Genomic DNA, 21900 nt, shown 5'->3' with positions numbered 1-21900 from the left:
TCTGAAGGGGAGGGCTGATTTGGGTTCTCAGACAAAGACAATCCTTCATGTTCCAGTGCGATGGGTGTGAATCCAACTTTGGAAATTTTCAGTCATTAGGTTTAAATTTTAAATGTATGCCTTAAAACCATGCAGGACATTTTGAAAAGAAAAGAAAAGGAAAAAAAAAAAACCCACCACATTACATCACAGTAAGTGCATCACCACATTATATTTTGCAAGCTTTAGCAAATAAAAAAACCCCCCAGAAGAATCCTAATTCTTATCTATGGAAAACATTAAACTGCTAAGCGCTAACAACTGGAATTAGTCCTTAAATCTCTAATGAGAACAATAAAACATGAGTGCAGTTGGTGCTGTAAGTTGATAAGGCCTGGATTTACTCGCTGTTAGGAAAAGTCACTGATCCAGCAGTGTGGCTCATACTCCCCGAGGTACAGGAAACTCTATCTGTCCTCTAGGAGCCTCTTCGGTAAGCACTTCTTATCGGTGCTATCGGAGGACAGAGATAGCAGGCTAATATCTAGTAACAGCAGCTTTATGAGATGATCCATTACTGATTTAAATCAATCTCAAGCAGGTAGCTCTCCTTAACCCATTCAGAGCACCCTGAACAGCCCCCCCTCCCCCATCCAGCCTCCATCTCTCTCTGTGTTCTGCCAGGCCTTAAACTTCCTGGCAAGAGACTAACACCATTGAATACCCCCTTCTCACCCTTTATACCAAGTGTCTTTTTAAACACTTGCTGCTTTGAAAGACGGCAGAATGTATGCTTCTGACCGAAAAATTAAATCCAAATCTAGTATTAGCTTCAACCTCCAAGTTAGCTCAGGCTCAGTAGATTACAAGCAGGCGCTTAATGAGCCTATTAGCAATTTGCAAGGACCCAACAACTTGCTGAGAAAAATGGGGAACAAGTCTCTCTTCCACACGTGGGAATTTTGTTAAAGATATACTTGCAGGGAAGCGAGGCCCACTGTTTATAGGCACAGATCAGCATAAACATAAATGGAGGGGAGTTTAAGAGTAAATTAAGCCGTTCATTTCAGGAATTAACCAGAATGTCGGATGTTAGAGCATCCTCAGCAGGACAGTGTGGTAGGTTCTATATTCTATGAAAAGTGTTCACTATCACCTTCACAATTGGTAAAGATAACACAAAAGACAAAGACCAGGCATACTAATGCAGTCAAAAGAGCATTCATGTGAGTATGTATTTTGCAGACACTGGCGCAGGCAGATGCAAATACCAAATATGATTTCAGGGTGTGAGGAAGCCTTAAAATTACCTCTTGTCCCACGTATTCTACAGAGTGCAAACTTTAAAGCTTCAAGAGCTTTCGTGCCTTACCCAAGGTCACAGGTAGATACTGATAGAATTGAAATCTCCTAACCTCAGCTAATGCATTTTCTAGCTTCTTTTAAACAGAAGTCTCTGTAAATATGTAGAACTCCACATACATACCAGATTTTGGGGGCTTTGTGCCTATCAGAACTAATTTAAGCTATGTGAACAAAAACAGTGCTGGTATATTAAATAATTAAATATTTAAGCTCACCTATATTGACTTTGGGTGGAAGTTTTGTTTCCATAACAATTAGGCTTGAAACTGGTCCCCTCTCCATCAGTACCAGGACTAGAGAGGGTGACAATCCACTCCACTGAGCTCTCATCACAGCCATGCATAAGTTGGTGAATCATTCCGGTTTGATTTTCCTTCCTCATAGTGTTACCTTCCGAGCATAGGATACATACATATCTCCATGTGTCCACTGCTGTGCAGTTGTTACCTTGAATGCTATGCTTAGCCCAGTTTGGTGCTGACTCCTGGAGTTCTTGCAATGCAAATGAGTAGAAGAATGTGTAACCCAGAGTACTTCTGGCAGTTAACTTTAGTGAATGGAAACCTGCTTTTTGATTTTCTACGCTGAGCATTTAAAGACTACACCAATGAGGCTTTTTCAAAAGTTTATTGACAGTTCTATGAACTAGCTGCTTCTAGCCCAGGCTAGCACTGATAATCTTTTCTTTTCTCTTCTTTTCTTTTCTTTTCTTTTCTTTTCTTTTCTTTTTTTTTAAGTATATCTGGAAATGTATTGATAGACAGTAACAAATGAAACAAGTGCTCTGTCTCAACTTTCCTTCCAAACAAGATCTCCTCCTCCTCCTCCTCCTCCTCCTCCTCCTCCTCCTCCTCCTCCTCCTCTTCCTCCTCCTCCTCCTCCTCCTCCCCTCACCCTCCACTGTGTCTCTTTCAGCTTCCAAACTGGTTCGCCTGATTGTGGCCAACTGCTGAGGCACAGGCAGCCACCCAGAGAGCCACAGTGATGGGTGCAGAAAGCATGGGACTCCTGATCTCCCCTTTCATGTAGAAGTGGCATGCAGGATATTTTATGATTCATTTTTCCTTTGTGATAAGATATGGAAAAAAATTATCCGAAGAGATTCGGAGTTCCATTTTCTCAGAATGGGATGAAGTACATGGAGCTTCTACTGAAACATGCTTTTTCCCCTGGCATCCAGGCTCACAGAATTAGAAAATTATTTTTATTGCTTTTCTTGTTTGAAGCCTAAAAAGAAAATTTGACATCTTCTTGCATCACTTTCAAGTGAAATTGCCTATTTCTATCAATTTAGTTAATCTGAGAATGAAACTGAAGATGCCTAGCAATTAAAGTTAACTAATTATAACAAGTGCTTGCTTATTAAATTAATAAAATTCAAAAGAAGGCATCAGGAGCTATAGAAGAACAAAGTCTCTTATATGTCCCCATATTAAAACATATTGTCTACATAAACAATGTAATATTCAGGCAATATATTTCAATGTCCTAGATATTTTCTATAAAAGAAAAGAACATTTTAATGTGTCCTACATAATTGTCTAAATATTATGATCACAAGGCTGCACTTTGCAGGAAGAGTGGAGCAGCCTTCCCCTTTGTTATCTCAATACATTTGTTACATGCTAACAAACCTTTTAACAAACAAATGTTAGAGTAGATCTTAAGCTTTGAGAGGTGGACATTTTTGTTTTATGTGCTATGATCAAGTCAGTTTGTCACTTATTGCTCTAAAATGCTTTAGTTTTTCAATGAACTTATTCATTTAAATTGAGATGTTGTAACAGCCATATCAAATCACCACTTTAAAGAAAACCAGAATTGATGGATACAGCATTTATTCAGTTGCCTAAAGCTACAGTTCTTTTATTCTATTTTTGCAATATGTGATTCTCTTCCAGAAGAACGTGAGCCCCGTAATCATATTTAAGGAAAAATAAGATGCAAGTGTGTGATCTCTGTAATCACTCTGTGAGACTTTAAAATGCATGCTGACAGCATTTTACAGGTTTTGCCAATAACCCTTCTTACAAATGACCTGTCATCAAATCCCAGCTAAGTTTGTCCCCAAACTAACACTGCTTTCTTCAAGAAAAAAAAAATCAAAAGCATGTTTTTTGTTTTTTTAAGAGGGAGAAAGAAGAAAAACTCAGCTTAGTTAAGTGCTATTAGGACAATTCAAGATATTTTCAAACAAATACCAGTCTTCTGCTCTGAATAATACAACCAAAAAAAATATATCCAGATCTTTTCATCTAAAATAGAACACTTGGACATTTAAAAAAAACAAAAACAAGTGTATAATATTCTGGCATCATTCTCAATTTTCTTATCAAGGATGAGAAGTTAGGAATTTCAGAGCTCACAGGATATATGTCCCTGAAAATAAAGTTAAAGGGGGTTGCTCTTTGCTTTTTTTTTTTCTATTATTCTTGCAAACCAGGTTGAACAAAAATCTATTTCCCCTCTAGCTCTAAATCACCTCCCCACCCTCAGCGAGTGCCATTCGCACAGAAAGGAAGGTTCCTAATAACACACTGAGGCTCCGAGGAAAATCTAGCCCCGTCCAGACAGCGTAATAATGATGTCATTAAGACTGCTGGCTGAATGGGTTTCAGACCAAACTGTTGTATAGCTGCACACATAAATCTGAAAGAACTTTCTGGCTACATTCTTGACTTACCTTGAGAGATATTCAGAAGCTCCAGTTAGACGGAGAGACATGCATTCAAAGGAGGCTGTGCGGGCTGCAGACATGTAGGCCCTGGAGGTCCTTCCTTCTGAGATACAGAGGAAAGGGTTTGCGAAATGGATGAAGACAGAGAAACAATCTGAAGACGAAGAAAACAGAAAACAAATAAACCTTAATTCTAGCACAAATAAATGAGAGGAAGGCGATTGTAGGGCTGCTCAAAGCCTTTTTGCCTAGCTGAATGAAAGCAATCCCTAAGACTGAATGGGTAATGAGATCCTGGCTCCTGAGATTTTAGCTTTCTTAATCATGTTCATAATTAATTCAAGAACATTGATAATTTCATTACATTCTTTTTGTCTTATCAATAAATGATGTGCCTGCACTTTTGGTCCTGTGTACAGGGAGAAGAGAGATGCTTTGGGTCATATTGCAGTAGGAATAGTGAGTATATATGATCCAAAAAGGTGAAGTGGTAATTATTATCCTTGACCAGCCTTCTATTATCAGAACACGATGACAAGCAGCTACAAATAATTAATAAGCTTTTTATGCAGAAATGCAAAGCCTTTGAAGAAAAAATACTCTGCAAGTAGAATTCCTTCCGCAGATTATGTACATAGCACAACACGCTCCTACAGAGGCACAGTCTGCAACGGGGGCTGCCAAAACGCCTGCTTTGAAAATGCAGGAGAGAAAATCAATAGCTCGTTTTTAAAATCTCATTTAAAGGAAAAATTTTTTCTTTGTCTTAATGTTTTATTTAAAAAAAAAATCCTGTGTCCTTCCAATTGTCTTCCAAAGTCCTTCCCTGGATCAACTTACAAAGACATGAAACCGAACTCAGGAAAACCTCCTTTTTAGAAATCAAGAGGGAAAGTTCTGTCATTAGCTGTCACTCATTATCAAAGGAGCCCTTTTCCTTTAGAGTTTTCTATTCACTCCTGTGTAAATTTCCACGAAGCTATCACTCATTAGTTTTGCTATCCATTTTCAAGGGTGTTGAACGAACGTTTAATGCCATTTATAACAGAAAACGGAGATGCTGCCTAGTCTCCCAAACTGTCCAGGTAATTAACATCAAATTAAAAACTGGTAAGTTAGGAAGAGCCACAACAGTAAGAAATTCTTCTAATTGGTAACAATAATAACGTTTCAATTTAGAATACAACATGTAGCAAATGATCCCAGCTCAAGTGCACAGGAGTGATCCACCCACTTGCATTTTTGTATAAGTAGATCGATATGGTGGGGTAAAATTTCAGCATGGGAAAACATTCCTTAAAAATGTCTCGGAACTAATTGCGCTATTAAAGATGAAAACAATTCGTATGGCGCTAAGCAGGATGCACGCTGGCACTTTGATCTGATTACTAAACAAAATCGTCTCTGAGAAGACACAGCAAAATCAGTTAGGAAAGCAGGCTGTTGCCCCTGACATTGATCTATGGGCCAGAGATGATGCATACACTAGGTGGGTTTATCAGTAAATCACTGACTCTATTTACTTCCCCGAGGAAAAAAGACCTGTCCCAGAATGAGAACTCTTTGTTAGAACCACCAGTAGGGGATTGATATTGGCAAAACATTCAATTTGTATACAGTGCTGCAGAAGATTCATAAAACGATAGTTTAATAAGTTAACAGGCAAAGATTTAACATATTGGCAGCGTGTGTGCTTAGAAAAACATTAAATGATTGTATTAATTTAATCAAATTCTTTTGTGAGAACTCATTTACATTGGTTCTAGCCACCGTAGCTTATTTCTAATCTTTAAAAAAAAATGTTTTTGAGAGGTCCAAAATCCCTTAAAAAGTGACATTTCCTTAAGACACAAACTATCCACACTACACCGACTTATTGCTTATTTAAAAGACTATTAAGCCACAGTTAAATTTAAGCATTACAGGTCAAGTTCCTCTTGTCTCACACATTTTTTTATACATTTCATGTCAACATATATATGAGACAGTTTGTAGATTAAATATGTCAATGTTCCAGGGCAATGCAGAACCAACTGAATTCCGGGGACAGAAGCTAGAATTGTCAGATCTTTCTGTGCAGTTCAATAGAGCAGTTCAAAGGCAGAGACATGTGTGTGAGGGGGTTCATCGCTTACGCCTTAAAAGTTCTGTTTCCAATTCCTTTGCATATTTATAACAAGGCTAAATCTCTCCTCATGAGGGCCCGATTCTCATGCACAGTTCCGAGCCATTTCCACATGGAAGTTCTTCATTCCTAGTGTCCCAGATTGTCCATCCCCTCTCTTCCCGAGCATGTACTCTTGTTGCCCTATCTCTGAGACCAGCGCTTAGTTTTCCACAGAAGTGTCAAGGCATTGATCTAGACACAGCGCTAGAGCTACCCCGCCCCCACCTCCAGGCTTCTATCCCTCCTTCAAGTGTGATGCTCTAACTTGCTAAACATCTCTGCGATCTACCTGCTTTTCTCCATTCCTGAGACTAGAACTCCATTCCGGTCACCTGACCTGTTTTGTTTTGTTTTTTTTCTTTTTTCTTTGTGGAAAACCATTCTGCTCCAGCGCAAACTATTTGTTTCTCTCCTCCTACTCCACCCCATTGTCTTTTTCACTCAAGTCACCATCATTCCTTAACCACTGCCTCGTAAGACAGCAAGCAAGGCCATTTTGATTTGGGCCTGCTTACCTCTCTTAGCCCTATTGGTGCCCCCAATCATTGGGACTGTGCTCTTTCCTTCAGACTTTGGTTATAATGCTGCACAGCTTCCATGTTCAGTGACCAATAATCATTTTCTATTTGGGTTTTATAGTACCTCTGAAGGTTTCCCCATCACTCTTCCACGACTTTATCAACGGAACTGGTGTTCAAGTTCAGTTGTTTTTTGCAGTCTGTCGGTGAATATGTCACTCGCCTTCCCTTCATCTGGTGAAATAGAACTGCTAGTTCTTTCACGTTGTCTGTGGTCTCCGTGCTTGCTTCCCGGACAGAACTGGAGAGGAAGAAGGAGGCAGCCACAGCTCTGCTTACCTGACTCAGCTATCATCTAGTCTTGGAAAAACAGGGTACAAATCCTTTCACCGTATTGGAGTAATGTTCTTAATTATTTGCTATAACTATTTATGGACTATTTTTAAACTTTCTTCTATTTAACATGTACATGGGAAGATTGCTGGAATTAAGAAAAACCGGGGTTGGGGGGGACTGTTGGGGGAGAGGTGAACCTGATCTGGTATTGGGTGAAGGGAAAGGACTGAAGCCCTGAGGGCCAGCAGAAAGAACATAATCGTGCAACCTCAGGAAATAGGAGGTTGGGTGGATTCCCCAGAATGCACCAGAGACCTGCAAGGTGAGAGACTCCCAGGACTCAAAGGGAGGGGACCTTGGATGAAATGCCCAAAATTAGGGAGAGGGAACTTGTAGAGCCCAACCCCAGCAGGAAGACAGGGCATCAAGTGAGGGATGGGGTTGCCATCCCACAGTCACATCTCTGGCCCATAACTGTTCCTGTCTGAAAGAACTACAGGGATGGAAATGGAGAGGAGCCTGAGGAAAAGAAGGCCCAGCAACAAGCCCAAAGTGGGATCCAGCTCAAGGGGAGGTCCCAAGGCCTGACACAATTATGGAGGCTATGGAGCATTCACAAAAAGGGATCTATCATGACTGCCCTCCGAAAGACCCAACAAGCAGCTGAAAGAGTCAGATGCAGATATTTGCACCCAACCAATGAACAGAAGCAGCTGACCCCCGTTGTTGAATTAGGGAAGGTTGAAAGAGAAGGAGAAGGAGAAGGGTGATCCTGTAGAAGGACCAGCAGTCTCAATTAATCTGGACCCCGGAGATCTCTCAAACATGGGACCACCAAACAGACAGCATACACCAGCTGATATGAGGCCCCCAACACACATATAATTGAGGATTTCCAGGTCTGTGTTCATTAAGAGATAATGCACCTAACTCTCAAGAGACTGGAGGCCCCAGGGAGTTTAGAGGTCAGGTGGGGTAGGGGTGGGGAAATCCACGTGGATACGGGGTGGGATGAGGAGGAGGTGTGAGATGTGGAGCAGAGGGAGGGTGGATGGGGGGTGGGGGATGGAATAAAAATTAAATTAAATTAAAAAAAAAACTGAAAGAAAACCAGATTCAGTGACTGGGTTATATGCCATATAAATATGTCAAGTTTTAGTCCTTTTAAGCTGCATATTTAAAGTTTATATCTTTTACACGCTGGAAAATACTAAAAGGCAAATATATAAAAATATGCATTCTTGATGCTTCCATACAAACTGTCAAGCAATTTCAATAGATGACAATCAGGAGAAAGCCAACATTAGGACACAGGAAGAGTATAGAATATAATGTTTGCTCAATAAATCTATTGAAATAATAGATAAAAGTGAAATGACCTTGTCTATACGATTCCATATCTAAGGTATCACTGCAATTATACCTGGCTACAGTTTAAGAAAATTTAAATAAGGCTAATTAAGGAATTAAGGAGTGGAAACATGCATTGTGGCTTGCATAGGATGTTTTGAAAAGTTAACACGCTTTTGTAATTCTTTCATTCATAAGGAGAGGAGGCCTGATTCTGGGATAAATAAATAAATTCAATAATAAAAAAGGAAGTTGAAGATAAGCAGTATGTGTGATAAATAGAAAAATTCACTTTCAGCTGATACTAAATAAACACCATGCACAAGCTATGCAAAGTCTTCCACAGGAAAAAGAAAAGAGGAGAGAGCACAAGGGCATGAAAGCCTAGGCATTACCTCACAAAAAAAAAAAAAAAAAAAAAAAAAAGCTACACTACCTTGCCAGAGATGCTAGCAGAGGCTACATGAGAAGATAATAGACAGGGGCCGCTAGAGGTCTGGAGTGCAGTGCGCTGCACCGGAAGGGATAGAGAGCCCGTCAACAAAATTCAGTACTAACTACAATTTGTATTTAATCCATACAAATCCTGCAGAAGTGGATTTTTCTAGCAGCATGTTGAAACAATTGTTTCAGTTTTATCATTTCCTTTATTTCCTGAGAGACATTCTTTGGAAGCTGTTTTTTGAGTGTTTTGTTTGTCGATTTCTAAACTCTCTTCTTAACTTGAAATTGAATATATTAACTCTTTCCTTGATGACACGGAGCCCGCCTTGTGACCGACCATTTGTGACTGCTCTCTATATAAATGCTGGCCTCAGACAAGCACATCTCCTCTGCTCCCTGGCCTCTCATAAAAGAGTAGGCGATCTTCAACTGAATAAACCAGTTATGAAGGACCGAGCTTCAGTCGTGAGTAACTGCCTACACAACCTTCCATGTGCACACTGAGTTCATTGCTCAGAGGTAGATGATAGGCTCGCTATTACGGCACCACGAAATGCTTTTCCAGGAATGTCAGAGAGTAAAAGGTAAGGGACGAAGGGATACAAGCAACTCTTTTGGAGTGTGACGAGGGGGAGGTTCTCGGTGTTCTCAAGGAAGCCTGAGCATCTTGGGAAGCCAGGAGCCTCGCAGTGGATCTGGGTAGCGGAGCACAGTTCCAGGGAGTCAAGCAGGCCACAGCCTTGGTTTTTCTGTGGGAGTAGAACTTGTCCAGGGTGAGGCTGGCGTGGATAACAAGGATGTAGTTTTGGGTTTCCCCATCAAAAAGGCATAAAAATTCTAGATTTTTTTTTTAAGATTTAGTTTATATGCCTGTGTGTTTTTGCACATACACGAGATGCCTGTGGGAACCAGGAAATGATAAATGGTGGCTCCCCCGGAGGGATAGATAGGTGGATAGATAAATAGGTAGATGCAAGCTACTGTGGGTGCCAGGAACCAAACTCGGGTTCTTTGAAAGACTAGTATGCACTCTCAACTGCTTATGCCCCCAGCCCGGAGAAAATACAGTTCATTGACAAGACGCGAAAATGGAGCTGGGTGTAGCGATGCACACCTTTGGTCACAGCACTTGGAGGCAGAGGCAGGCAGATCAGGCTGGCAGGCACAAGTTCAAGGCCAACCTGATCTACCTACTGAGTTCCAGGCTAGCCAAAGATACACAATTGAGACCCCCGTCTGAAGGGTGAAGATGAAGATGAAGGGACAAACAACTTGCAGACCCAGGAGTCTTAGTGTGCGAAAGAGCATCAAGCAGTGACATATCAGATATGTTGTCACAGTGAGGAGAAAACTCCAACCAATGAATCTAGGCAGCTGAAGGAAACAGTCTAGAAAGTTGGTTTCCATCTTCTTCCTTTATGACATCACTGTGAGATATTGTAGCCTAGGTTTGGGATCATGCACTTGTGTCAGTCACATAGATCACGTGTGGACTATGGATGAGACATGTACAGCAGAGAGGGCTACAGGCAAAATACTTTTTCTTATTAACCATCTGTTTCATTATCTGTCACATTAACAATACATATCACCCTTCAAGTTACAAGTGAGCCTCCTGTTCATTTCCTGGTAGCATGTCCCAGCTTTCGTCTCTTCACAGGGTGTTAGCTCCTGATCAGGTCTGTTGTAGATAGCAGAGGTCCTCCTTGTCTCAGTCTAAGTCATTCACTGAGTCGTCGTCCTGCGTCCAGGTGTAGGTTTGTGACTCAGCTTGATCACTTGGAATGCTCTATTTCTCTGGTCACAGTAATCAGTTTGAGAATGGAGACACAAACTGTACTCAAGCCACCAAAATTAATCTCAGGGCTATATAGTTGGGAGCTGTGGGAAAAATAGGTGTTGGGTTTTTTTTTTTTTTTTTGGAACAATTTTCTGAAAATGATGGAAATTTAACACAGTCAGGGAGTTGGATGTGGGTAAAGCCAACCCAGGCAGAAACAGAGCCATTGGTATGAAGAGTAAGAATGGGGCAGATTGTTCACAGCACTGGCAGTGCCTAACTTAGTCAACGACTTAGCCCAACTGTATTCCCTTAACTCTGTATGAAGACTTTTTACCACTGTAAATATAACAAGGCAGAAACATGGTCTTGATCTCTCCGACTCCAGTCTTTATACTATCGGTTTCTTTCATCACGTGTTAGTCTGCCACCAAATATGGTTGGCTAGAATATACATATTTCTTCAGTGTTCACCATTAAGATTCCTCTGACCCCATTTGCTTATAGAACAAAGCCTAAACTCTGTGGTAACATATCAAAGTAACATCAAAAGCATTAATAACAACAATTATAAAATGTAAGGTCTTTTATTGGCTTTTTAGGCCTTATATTTCCAGCAGACCAGAAAACAAAATGTCTCCCTACAATGCCATTGTCTAGTCATGGCTAGCTCTTGCTAGCGATGAGCTCGATTTATGTCCCCTCAAGGTCTCGTCTTGAATTGGTTTTAAGCACCAGTTCAAATTTTATATGTTTTGTTTCCCCAAGAGATACAGAAATGTTAGCTCTTCTTTTTTGTTAAGACATTTAGATAATAAGAACTAAACTATCCAGTTGAATGGGCTTTAATGATGACCAAAACATGCTTGCCGAGATGCTAACCCAGTAGCTCTGCATCATCAGCCAAGATCAAGATTTCTGCTCATATCTTCTGTCATCCTCAGCATTTGGAGCTCTTCCCCCAGGTTTCACTGCATATTCACTATTTGTCTAGTGCAAGTCCAAGAATCCACAGCTAATCACTATAGAGCACGTCTTCACAGGAAAAACAAAAAAAAAGGAAAATCTCTTTATCAATAAAGAAAATTTTATCTCAGACATGTTTCCTGTTATATTTCATTGGCCAGAACCGAATCATATGTTAGAGGCTCAACCAATCAACGGAAAGGCCTTGTCAGTCTTAGCTAATTAGGGCTTGTACCTCTATGCTAGGGAGGAAGCTTATTCTCTGAGCCAATGGTTGTACAAGATGTGAGAGAAACATTCAAATTAACGTGGGCACTGTCAACCATGAATAAAAGACTGTATTAACCCATACATAGGTAGAGATAATTTATTAAAATATTATTACATCACTTCCACCCTTTCTTTCTTCTTTCAACCCCTTCCTTGAACTTGATCCCCAATCCCTCGCAATTAATTAATTGCATCTTTTTCTATTATTATTGTTATTATTATTATTATTATTGCATATATATGCATAAATATATAAATACAGCTTGTTGGGTACATATAGTGTGGCTTATGTGCATGTGATTTCAGGGCAACCACTTTGTACTTAATAACCAATTAGAAGGCATATCCCTAGAGAAGGCTAATCCCCCTCTCTCAGCAGTCATTAGTTGTTCATAATGTTTTGTTAGTGGTGGGGGCTGAAGGGTGGACCCAGTGAGAGCTTCCTTTTCCACACTAGCATGTCTATTGATATCATTATTTACATATTATTTGGGTAATAATGTTGTAGAGATACCATGAGTATGTAGCTTCCCTGTCATTTCTTGGACACAATCAAACAGCAAACATCCTGGTCTTTTGTCTCTACAATCTTTCCACTCCCTCTTCCACAATGTTCTCAGAGCCTTAGGTGCAGGCATGGTATTGCAGATGTATCCTGTTGGGTCTGAGTTCCCATGATCTAGTGATATCTGCATTTTGATCTGTTGTTGTTTTTTGCAATGCTCTGTTATAAAGAGATGCTTCTGTGACAATATGTGAGAGATACACTTAGACCGGAGTAATTCCTAGCTACATTCTAAAACTTAACCATGGACCCACAAATGGGTGTCAAAGCAGGCAAGACACACAACAACAGAGGGTGTGTTGAAATCTTGACAGATTTTTCTGCCACACTCTCTCAGGTATGTAGACACAAAATGTTTCTACTCAGCTCTTGACCTTCTGAGAGTTCCTGATGGCTACAAGAAAGAAGAAGGGAGTGCATTTAAGATTGGAGCCTTCATTACTGTCCTTTTATAACTTTGTTTGCAAGTATGCCTTTACTTAATTTTGATCTCTTTATATATCTATCTTTCCCACTAGCACTCTGAGATTACATAGGTTTGTGATAGATTCCATCATATTTTTAAGACTTTAATTGTAAGATGAGAAAGAAGAAATTAATAAATAAATAAATGCCTTTTAGAATGTATCTAGGACAGAATGGAGCAAAATAAAACTCTAGCCATGGTCATCACAAATTTTGAAGTGGCTCTGGGCCAGAAGCACGAGCTGCCGGTTGGATTGAAGAATGAATTCTACCATAGTATGAGATGATTCATCGATGTTTAGAGTTACAGTGATTTAGAGGGTATCTTTTATTTATGTCATATTGTAAACTTTCATGATGAGAGAGATTTTTTTGCATCCAATTTATAAATTAATGTGACTTATTTCTCCTACGTGACTTTAGTCTCTTATCTGTGTCTTTTATCTAGTCTTTTATCAGAAGCGTCACATGAAAAACTTAATTGCTGAGCTTTCATTTATAAACTCTAGGTTTAAAAAAACTGCAACACTACGTGACATAATCTTGTCTTGGTGATAGACAGTAAGGGAACAGCAACCATGGATCTTGGGGGAAGCCAGCTCATTTTCACTTTGGGTAATATCACACAGCAACCAGAAGAGCCACAGCTGAACACCCTATGATGAGTTTACTCAGATCATAACTCTCAGTTATCTCAATTGTGTGTTTCTGCTTCCTTCTTAGCAAAACAAAGATATGAGTACTCACTCTGCAGGATGGCTGCATGCACTAGAGGAGACTGTGTGTGAGACCATGTCCGGTATACTGCCTTCCACAATCCAAGGGTTCACGCCGCAGAGAAAGAGGCACAACAAAGAAATGCCAAAATTCCTTGGAAATGTTTGTTAAGCATGCAAATGCACCAGACATCCAAACAGGACTTTAGAGGCAAAACAGATAAGAGCAGCTCTTTTGACCCCTGTGGATCCAGAGCAGTCGAAGCAAAGGCCAGCAGTCATGATCGAAACTGAATACATTGATTACTGGTGTAGTAGAAGCAAAAGAAAGTAGAACCCAAAGGCCAGATTAGAACCAAAGGCTTTTAGGAACCAGAGAAGGCTAATTAACTTAGGCACGGGAATTGCAAAATCCTTCAAACAACACAGGATACTTACTTACATAAGATATAACATTTAATAGTGTTCTTGTCATTTTTTTAAGTTAAAACAAAAAGAAAGGGAAGACCCACCAAGCTTCAATGGATAGTTTCAAATCCGTGCTCACACAGATGGCATTGATTAAACTCAGTAGTCACAAAACAATACCTGCACACAAGAAGGGTTGAAGTGGGTAAAAGGATATAAGAGAGTAAGAGAGTATAGAGGTGTTAGTAAGTAGAATGCATTAATATACATATGTATATGGATTATAATATATATGTGTGTGTTTATCAAACAACAAATTTAATTAATATATATTAATTTAAATATATATTTAGTATGTTCCTTCACCTAGAGACATTGCATGTGTGAGTGTTGTGTCACATGTGCATCAGTAGGTGGCAGAGAGGAGAGAGGCTATGTCTATGCTCAGTGTTGTGACCATCTGAAAGCCTAATACTCCATGAAAAAAGTGAGCTTGAGACAACCACCAGTCCAGTGCCACTCATGCCCAGATGGGCTCCTTGGGCAGGGAGTACGGTGGAGACTAGAAGAGCCCTGCTTGAGACCACAGGTCTTGAGTGGGCTGGGATGAGGAGGAACGTGAAATGATTACTAGTCTGGTGTCATGGGGTCCTAATAGGAAGCTAGCCTGAAATCCGCACCAGTCTGAAGTCAGGCAGGTGTTTCTAGAGAAACAGTAATTTACATTTTCGCAAACAACAGTTTGTGAATGCACAAGCACCTTTACTAATGATATCTCAAGCTGAAGTAAGTACAGACATCCTACTGACAAATGGATAAACAGCCATGGGATTTCCAAAAACAGAATACTTTCCTGAAATAAAAGAGGTGAACTATTAATCAATTATAGCAACTTTGATGACTGCAGAAAATCGTGTTGAGTGCTAGGCAATTGCTGAATTTGGGAGGCAGAGGTAGAGGAGTTACTTCAAGTTTCAGGCCAAGCTGGTCTGCATAGAAGCTCTAGATCACCCAGGAAGACACAGTGGGGACCCCACTCTAACCCTAGCCCTCAAAAAGAAAAGGATGGTGAGTAATAAATGCTCAACTCAAAAGTAATGTATCATAGAATCATATACATATACAGTCATATATATATGAAATCATATACATATGCAACCATATACATATACAATCTTATGCATGAAACACATTTATAACATTAAGCTTTAGAAATAAAGAATTGATTAGGAAGTATGGGAAGGGTGATGGCATAGAGGGTTTAGAGATGATGAAACTATTCTGTATCTTGCCTTGGGTGATTAATAAATCTAGGTAAGCTAGTAAAATTGACAAAATACCAGTATAGGAATGCCAATAAAACTCAGGAAATTTGTATAAGATTAGTAGACTATGATAAGGCCAATTTTTGGTTGTAATATTTGACCAAGGTTTTGAAACTAGATAAAATGTCAAACTGGATAAAGAGCTCACCCTACTATCAACACTGTAAGTAGTGTGACTCAATTATCTTACTAAAATTTGTAGAGACTGGAGAGATGGTACAGCAGTTGAGAGTCCTTGCTGCTCTTGCAGAAGACTAGAGTTTGGTTTCCAGCACCCACATGGAGGCTAACCATCTGTAACTTCAGTTCTAGAGGATTTGATGCCATCTTCTGACCTCCATGAACAACCAGGTACACATGTGGTCCACAAAAACACGTGCAGACAAAACAGTTACACAAACAAAATAAAATAAGTAAATCTAAAATAATTAATATTTTGCAACTAAGAAATCAATCTGTATTAAGCATTTGAGATTTCCCTTAATTTAATATGCTTTTTAGAGTTTTCTATTATATGCATATTCATTGAACATATGCTATGATGTTAAAATGGTGCCAACACAGAACCCAAAGTTTCGGGTGCTGACAGTTTGGTTCCCCCAGGGACAATGCTAAGGAGGCAGTAAAGCCTTTAAAAGGTAGGACCCATTGCGTTGTAAATACATCAAAGGATTATTGTTGTCAGAGGAGATCCACACTGGTATCCAAGAGTGAGTTCTCCCAAGATCCAATGGCTATGAAGCAAGATTATGCCACAGAGTGGAAGTCTCCTACATGTGACCATTAACTTACTTGTGCCGTGAAGGAAGATAATATATCAGGGCTTATCAGAGCCCAAATGAACCTGGCTGTTCATTCTTGAAAATTCAGCCTTTAAAACTTTAAGTTAAATAATCCTTTTTTCTTTATAAAGTAGCTAGCCTCCAGCACCTTGGCTCAGCAACAGAAAAGGGAATAAAATGTCATTGCTCTTGGAACCTTGATGCTTGATCTCCAGAAGGTTGTGTGTTTACCACGCACATTAGTCTCTTGTGTAACAGTGATGCAGTACTTGAAGTCACTTCTCCTCACGTGCTATGGCAAACGTCAATGGTGTTCACTAAAATATATTTCTGTCTTCTCGCAAGACAAAGCTGACCCATATTCCCCAGTTTCCCTTGAAGCTAAATAAGACTGCTTTGATCAAATTCTTGGCAGTAGAACGCAGACACCCAATCTCCACCATTTTCCCTCAGTACCATCTTCTAGATTCTGACATCTGATTAGATACTAGGATGAAGAAGAAGATCCCTCAACAAGTTTTAGAAGAAAGCAAAACAACACTGCAAGAAATCCCACCCTTGGAATAACAATACAGAAGATCTCTCATCACCAAGAAGAAGCTTATACTATGCCAAGCCATTGGACTTTAGCATCTTACAGGACAAACGTTATTTGTCCTAACTAATGTGACTGTTCCTTGGCAGTAAGTGTTGTGCTGTGTTCAGGATTATAGTCCAGGAATCCAGTAAAGGCTTGGCACAGGAAGTAGACTTCATAAATATTTGAAAGCAATCATGTTTCTCTCTGTGACAGAGTACACCTTCTACACTACCATCTTTCAGATATCTACGATTTTTCCTAATGTGGTAGGAAAGCCTAATACCTCATCCTCAAGTCCAAAGCCTCCCTAGCGATAGGATTGGGGCAAAGGTCAGCCATATCTTCACTTCCTATTCTTAAGCATACACTCAATTCTAATTTTTGAGTTAAAAGCACATTTCATTTATCATTGCCCCTATGATTTGAATGTAATTTAAAATTGAATTCAATAATATGCTCCTGTAAAGATTTCCTAGCCTAGACTCTACTGAAAGCTTATGTTTAGGAACCTTCATTACTTTTTTGAAAAAAAAAAAAAAACACAGGACACTACTGCACTATGAAATTGTATAAATAATTAAACTCAAACCTCACATATCAAAATAAATGACCTAAATACTTTTCATGGTATACTATCCTTTTGTTTTGTGGTTGGCTTGCTTACTGGATAATTTGAGAAAAAAAAATTCTCCCAACCAAAACAGGTCACCGGATTACTCGAGTAAATTTATGACTGTGGGGTTTGCTTCAGCAAGAGACCAACATCTCCTTTGTCCCTTATCTGAGCATACACAAGCATAAAAGTTTTTAACCTCAGCAGAGAAAGAGTTTTGTCTTTGTCTGATTTTATAGACATCTTTTTTTTTTCTTAAGCTAACTGTTTGGCGCCATATCATAACAATATTTTTAAACATTTCAATTGCTCTGAATAGCCACATTCTCATTGTATTCAATCAACAGAAAAGATCATCAGGTCATCTCCAAAAGGAGAAACCACCTGTCAGATCCTGTGAACATCAGAGCACACGTCATTTATTGCCAGGAGGGTCATGGTGAACACTCATGCTGGCCAGGGCTGTGCTGGCATTCTTAAAGGAGAATTTGATGTTAATTCTATCTTAAAAGCTAAGGTATGGGTTTTTCTAGAACATATATTCGCTTTTTTTCTTCATGTGATACAAACACATAAAATTGCATTGAGATTATTTTAACAGAAAGTACCTGGATTCTGGTTATTTCATTCATTGTTTATTAGGTTTTGTGGACTTTCTTCAGGGGTTCTTTGTTTTGTCTCAAATTTTTACATAAGGCCCTCAACAATATAGTCCTCAAGGAGTCTAGGTATTTATTCTCAGTCTTCTATTTAACTCTTATTACATGAGATTTTATCATCATTTAACTATTTAACGGTAATGAAATTTGTTTTCATCTGCAGCATATTAGGTTTCTAATTTGGACTTAACTAATTGTTTTGCCTTCCCGTCTTACCCATGCTACGTCATTTATAATTTTTTTTAGAACTGTATACAATTTGCTTTGATCATGATTGTGATCCCCTTGTCCAACTTTGGCCCATGGGTTAGCACAACCATGGTGGGTGTGGCTCAGATAGGCGTGGCCCCAAGGACCACGTGTTCTAGGGATCTTCTGATGTTAAGGAGTTTTGCTCTGCTTGCTGCCTTGACATCTTTCTTAATCTAAGAATTTATGAAAACTCTAAGGGTCCTTCCAGTCCCTCACTGGGCACTCACAATAACAAAGCTTGATCAATTTCAGTCATGGCTACTGGAACAGATTAATGATCCACCCGAGGAAAGAACCTAGAGATACAGATTGTCAGCTATGACTACCACCCTTAGAAAGCATTTGGGAAAATCAAATTGTTAGTGCAGTTAGATTAAGATGTTTTTGCTAGTGGCTCTGATGTAGAAAATCTTAGAGAAGAATTTGAAGTTCAGAATGGCACAGTTTTTAATTATTTATTTTATTTGTTTATATTTCAAATGTTGTCCCCCTTCCTAGTTTTCCCTCTGCAAGCCCCCTATCCCATTCCCCCTCCATCTGAAACTATTAAGGTGCTTCCCCCACCTACCCACTCTCACCTCATGGCCCTAGAATCCCCCTATGCCGGGGCATCGAGCCTTCCCTGGACCCAGGGCCTCCCCTCCCACTGATGCCAGTTAAGGCCATCCTCTGCTACATATGCAGTTGGAGCCATGGGTTCCTCATGTGTACCCTTTGGTTGGTTAGTTAGTCCCTGGGAGCTCTGGGGCGGGGGCGGGGGGGGGGTCTGGTTGGTTGATATTGTTGTTCTTCTTATGTGATTGCAATCCCCTTCAACTCGTTCAGTCCTTCCCCTAACTCCTCCATTGGGGTCCCGGTGCTCAGTCCGATGGGTGGCTGAGAACAGCCACGTCTGTATTGTTCAGATACTGGCAGAGCCTCTTAGGGGCTCTTTCAGCAAGCACTTCTTGGCAATAGTGTCTGGGTTTGGTGTCTGAGGATGGGATGGATTCGTAGGTGGAGCAGCCTCTGGATGGCCTTTTCTTTAGTTGAACTAGAGACCTTTTAAGGTCATGGAACAAGAACAATGGCAACACTGACTGAAGTGACTCTCACTGAAGCTGGACTGGTGATGATTGATCTCTTGTACCCATTTCTGCCCTCAGCTTCCTGATATGATTTAATAAGAATTGCTAGCCGGGCGTGGTGGCGCACGTCTTTAATCCCAGCACTCGAGAGGCAGAGGCAGGCAGATTTCTGAGTTCGAGGCCAGCCTGGTCTACAAAGTTCCAGGACAGCCAGGGCTATACAGAGGAACCCTGTCTCGAAAAACCAAAGGGGGGGGGGGAAGAAAGAATAGAAAGAATTGCTGTTGAGTACATATGCATTCTAAGTATTTGCAGCAGAAATGGCTGTTTTCTTTTATTTATTTTTTTAAATTTTTTTATTAGGTATTTTCTTCATTTATATTTCCAATGCTATCCCAAAAGTCCCCCATACCTTCCCCCCCCACTCCCCTACCCACCCACTCCCACTTCTTGGCCCTGGCATTCCCCTGTACTGAAGCATATAAAGTTTGCAAGACCAATGGCCGACTCTCTTTCCAATGATGGCCAACTAGGCCATCTTCTGATACATATGCAACTAGAGACATGAGCTCTGGGGGGTACTGGTTAGTTCATATTGTTGTTCCACGTATAGGGTTGCAGACCCCTTTAGCTCCTTGGGTACATTCTCTAGCTCCTCCATAAAAGTTTAGATTTCTGATTCTTTCCAGAGTCTAATAAGATTTCTTTTTAAGATAAATAATAAAACAATGAATTCTTTCTTTGAAACTGCAAATTGCTGCCTGCCAGTAGGAAGAATTTGCTAAGAAAACTACCTTTTTTGTCAAGGCCATTTTGTATTGCCAAAATATTCCAGTTTGTGTGGTCAGCTGAGAGTGGGTAATTTAGCAAGGCCTACAGATTTAGAGAAACTGACCTTCCTTCTCCACTCAACTGGAAATTTCAAATAGCTGCTCCAGTGGGGGTGGACCCTCCTGCCCAGCTCTCGTCTCTTTGCTGCAGGTCTCATACACGATGTCCCAGCCTCTGTGAACTCATATGTGCATCTGCCCAGTAGACACTGTCCCTTGTCATCTGCAGCCTTTGGCTCTTGTGCTGTTTTTGTGAAATCTTAAAAATATATTTTAAATATTTTAAAATTAATAGGTGTTTAAAATTACTTTGTAAAATTTTTGAGACTCTAATTACATTGTTTCCCATTCCCTTTTTCTTTCTACATACTCTTCCATATTCCTCTCCTTATTCTGTTTCAAATTCATAGAATCATCTTTCATTAATTGCTGTTACATACATACATGCATACATGCATACATTCACACATACATACATGCATGCATACATACATACATGCATATATACATGCATGCATACATTCACACATACATACATACATACATACATACATACATACATACATGCATGAATGCATATATTTCTTGCAGTCTTTCTGTTCCCTCTCCCACAACAATCCCTGAGACTTTGGAGGAGGAGGTATAACGGACATGTTTTATTTAGATCTAGGCATTCTGCAGTCTCTTAGTCTCTGTACCTTGGCTAGTTGTGGTCTCTGTGCTGATCCTTATCTAAAAGTGGAAGCTTCTCTGATGAGGGTTGAATATGCATCTGTGGGTATAATGATAGGTCATTTGGAGTTTGTTTAATACGTGTCCATTTAGCAAAATAATAGGAGTAGGTTTTCTCCTGTGATTTATGATCTGTCTCTGAACTTGGGTCCTTGGCCCAATAGTATACCAGGTATGGGTTTCATCGTGTTCAGTGGGATTATCTCTGATCAGAAAGCTATTGGTTAACCCCATCCTGTTCATGGCATACTGCACCAATGGGTATGTCATGCCAAACCAAGTCATGATTGTAATTTGCAGGGTTCACATCTGGTGAAGATTGGTGATGACATTTCTTCTTTGGTAGTGTATATAGCCCCTCTCACTACTATAAAAGCTACCGAAATAGATGAAATATCAAGGCTAGCGCCACCTTGGCTACTCTTTGTTCTATGATTCAGGTATGTGATGTCTTCAGTAATAAGCCTTAGTGCCAAATTCTAGACGATGACAAAGAACATTAGCAAGAGCCTGAGATGTTTGGAGGTTGTTGGGACATCACTGGTCAACAGACGCAAAATAAGTGATCCACTCCTAGGGAAATCAGTTTACCGGTTCCTCAGAAAATTGGACATAGTACTACCTGGGGACCCAGCTACACCACTCCTGGACATATACCCAGAAGATGCTTCAACATGTAATAGGATACATGCTCCACTATGTTCATAGCAGCCTTATTTATAATAGCCAGAAGCTGGAAAGAACCCAGATGTCCTTCAAGGGAAGAATGGATACAGAAAATGAAAATATCATCCTGAATGAGGTAACCCAATCACAAAAGACCACACCTGGTATACAATTACTGATAGTGGATATTAGCCCAGAATACAATTCATAGACCATAAAAAGCTCAAGAAGAAGGAAGACTACAGTGTGGATACTTTGGTCCTTCTTAGAAGAGGGGATCAAAATACCCATGGGAAGAGATACAAAGACAAAGTTTGGAGCAGAAGCTGAAGGAAAGGTCATCCAGTGACTGTCCTACCTAGGAATCCATCCCATATACAGCTACCAA

At 40.0% G+C, this 21900-nt stretch overlaps 1 long non-coding RNA gene and 1 pseudogene across 1 annotated transcript in view; one reads left to right on the top strand and one right to left on the bottom strand.

The window, feature by feature from the left end:
* Positions 1-4282, bottom strand: part of D130009I18Rik (RIKEN cDNA D130009I18 gene) — a 327640-nt gene extending 323358 nt beyond the window's left edge. The window contains exon 1 of the long non-coding RNA NR_015593.3: positions 4028-4282. This is a non-coding gene — a long non-coding RNA (RIKEN cDNA D130009I18 gene). The remainder of the gene's footprint in view (positions 1-4027) is intronic.
* Positions 4283-14365: 10083 nt separating this feature from the next.
* On the top strand, positions 14366-14482 carry Gm25724 (annotated as a pseudogene).
* Positions 14483-21900: the final 7418 nt, after the last annotated feature.

The sequence above is a fragment of the Mus musculus genome, chromosome 14, assembly GCF_000001635.26.
Source record: "Mus musculus strain C57BL/6J chromosome 14, GRCm38.p6 C57BL/6J".
Classification (NCBI taxonomy): Eukaryota; Metazoa; Chordata; class Mammalia; order Rodentia; family Muridae; genus Mus; species Mus musculus.
Note: the sequence above shows the minus strand (reverse complement) of the source record. Positions and strands in the feature narration are given on the sequence as shown.